Source organism: Penaeus japonicus, unplaced genomic scaffold (assembly GCF_977035675.1).
Source record: "Penaeus japonicus unplaced genomic scaffold, GWHDUDI00000001_assembly GWHDUDI00000023, whole genome shotgun sequence".
Lineage (NCBI taxonomy): Eukaryota > Metazoa > Arthropoda > Malacostraca > Decapoda > Penaeidae > Penaeus > Penaeus japonicus.
This window is the reverse complement of record NW_028234425.1, coordinates 39,716,146-39,718,645: the sequence shown is the minus strand read 5'-3', so window position 1 is coordinate 39,718,645 and position 2,500 is coordinate 39,716,146. Positions and strand designations below refer to the sequence as shown.

General features: G+C 40.4%; 1 protein-coding gene across 1 annotated transcript in view; it reads left to right on the top strand.

The window, feature by feature from the left end:
- Window positions 1-2,500, top strand: part of LOC122258339 (M13 family metallopeptidase neprilysin 3) — a 221,904-nt gene that overhangs the window by 212,671 nt on the left and 6,733 nt on the right. The window lies entirely within an intron of this gene.

Here is a 2,500-nt window from a genome sequence, read left to right as displayed (position 1 = left end):
GGCAGACCAAGATTATATTAAGGGAAACATTATGCAACTGAAACTGCATAAAGCACCATTACCAATACAGGGGAAAAAAATTCATTTGATCTCCCTAGTCCTAACCATCCTTCCCCCTTGCCACTGACAGCATCAAATCTCCTGTTTGATAACCATTTTAAACAATCAGGAGAAGAGCATATATACATTTTCCCATCTGTGTTTTGCAGAGTGGAGTGTTGGTAAGGCATTACTCTTTGCCTACTGTTTGTCGATGGTGGGTGTTACATTCTTATTATGTTTATTTTTTTTTATCAAGCTCTTTTTTTCATGCAGACTTGTAGTTGTTTCCTTGCGTGCATCCCTTTTTTTTCTCTTTTTTTCTTTGGAGATACATCATCCTATCATAAGCTCCTTTTTTGCTCCTGCTACTTCTTCCTTGTTATCAAAAGTGTTTGTAATTTCAAGGGTGGAAGAAGAGGGAAGGTATGTGATGTTTGTGGGGTTTTCTAGCTCCCTTATCTATTAATTTGTGTGCCTCAACTGTCACTGTTCCCTGCCATTTTTTTCCTTTTTTTGGTTAGGGTAGGAAAGTGAGGCCAGAAGAAGGAGAGGCTAGATATGGAAGGTTCTTCTAGGAAGATTTTTCATTGTCCCATTCTATTTTTCTGTTTCTTGTAATTCCTTGTTATTTTGTCTTCCTCTTTCCTCTCCTCCTGTGGTCTACAGGAGATACTGGTGGGGAATGAAAGGGTTTAATTCTTCTTTTTACAGAGTACTGTTCAGGCTGTCCTAGTTCTGTCTCCTGTAGGAATTGGCATGAGTCTAATCACTGTGTTAAAGTGTTGTCCACTCTTGGTCTCGTTTTGTCTGAGTAGAGGTGGAAGTGATATGGGCCATGTGTCTGTGATGTGCTTTGAGTGCCCTATCCACTGGCTCATTAGCACATGTAAGATGCCTTATACTGGATCACCCTGCACAGGTCTCAGGAGAATGTGTAATGTTCTTTGTGGTGCATGTGAGATGGCCAAGTCATGAGTTTCCATGAAACATCTTGCATTTCAGGTGTTACTGAGTGGTGCATGTGAAATACTGAGACAGGTATTAGGTGCTCATTTGTTCATGAGAGATGCTTTAGCCATAGGTAATGTTGCATAGCTCTTCAAGAAGAACTGTGGCCAGATTATCTGCGGTGTATGTCACCATATATCGCAATGGAGCAGGCTTTTCAGGCACAGCTCATTTGGGTTATTGGTGGCCTTATTTCCATTCTCCCTTTATTAGCCTCCAGGTAACAGGACAGGCACTATTGCTTAGTCTTTGGCTTTCTTTCTGGCCTCTCCTAAGTAATGGGACTTGGACATGGTGTTCCCCAACCACCTATCACTAGTGGACAAATTGGCCCCTTAGTTTGGCTCATGTACATATATTTACTGATATCCTCTCAATTTTTGGGAATATACCCTTGACATTAGCTAGTTCTTTGAGATTAAACCTGTGTTTTCTGTAGCATTCTCAGATGTCATCTCCTCCCTTGGTCTCTACCTCAGTGAAATGTAGGAAGCTTGTAAAGCCAAGTTCCTTGTGTAATGTTTAGGATGTTCTTGGGGTGCCTTCAGATAGACATTATGCATTGGCAGAAGTGTGGATTTTTTGCTTCTTCAGGTGCCTTTACTTATACCTAGATTCCTATCAGTGTGTAGTCGTTATCATCCATTGGTATTCCTTTGCACGGTGGAAACACAGTGACCAACCTGTATGCTTCCCTCCCTTGCTCTGTGCTGGCAAGGTGCTTGGCTCTATGTCTCTTAGGTATGCTTGAGGGTATTGGGCTCTCTTTATATTGCTCTATACCATTTCCATGGGATACTTTGATCATAGGTGACTATTTCCCTGATATTTATATGGATTGGATTTTTTTTTTTAGAATATTTTTTTCATCATCCTTTTTAGATACTTGTTTCAATAGTGCTTTTCTTCTTCCATTACCATAATAGTTAAGTAAATACAATGCATATACAATGCAAGATGGAGAATTGCTTTGACATGCAGTCCTTGATCTAGTTGGTTGAAGAGGCTGATCAGTGAACCTCTTGCAAAGATTTAATGTGTCATTATATTGCTAGAAGTATCATATCTATGATACTACTCATAGGCTCACTCTACCCTTGTAATGACAAATCAGTGCAGAGGATCACTCAAGGTTCTCCCCATCCCCTATAGGGGAAACAAACCCCAGATACTCCTCAATATATTATGTGTGGTCTATTGGTGTTTCCTGTGTCCCCTTACCTTCTTTTCCAGCTGCTTTAGAAGGCCAATACATCAGACCATAAGAACAAGAATGAGCAGTCGATGGAGGGAAAATTCTGTTTCTATGTTTGAAGTGATCTGATGCAAATGTCTCTCCCCTCATGTTCTGCTGCCAGTGTTTGGATGCATTGGGAATAATGTCCAATTCAATTTCTGCTGCATAATGTTTCACCCAGGAAATTTTGGTCTATTCATGCCAATCATTTGA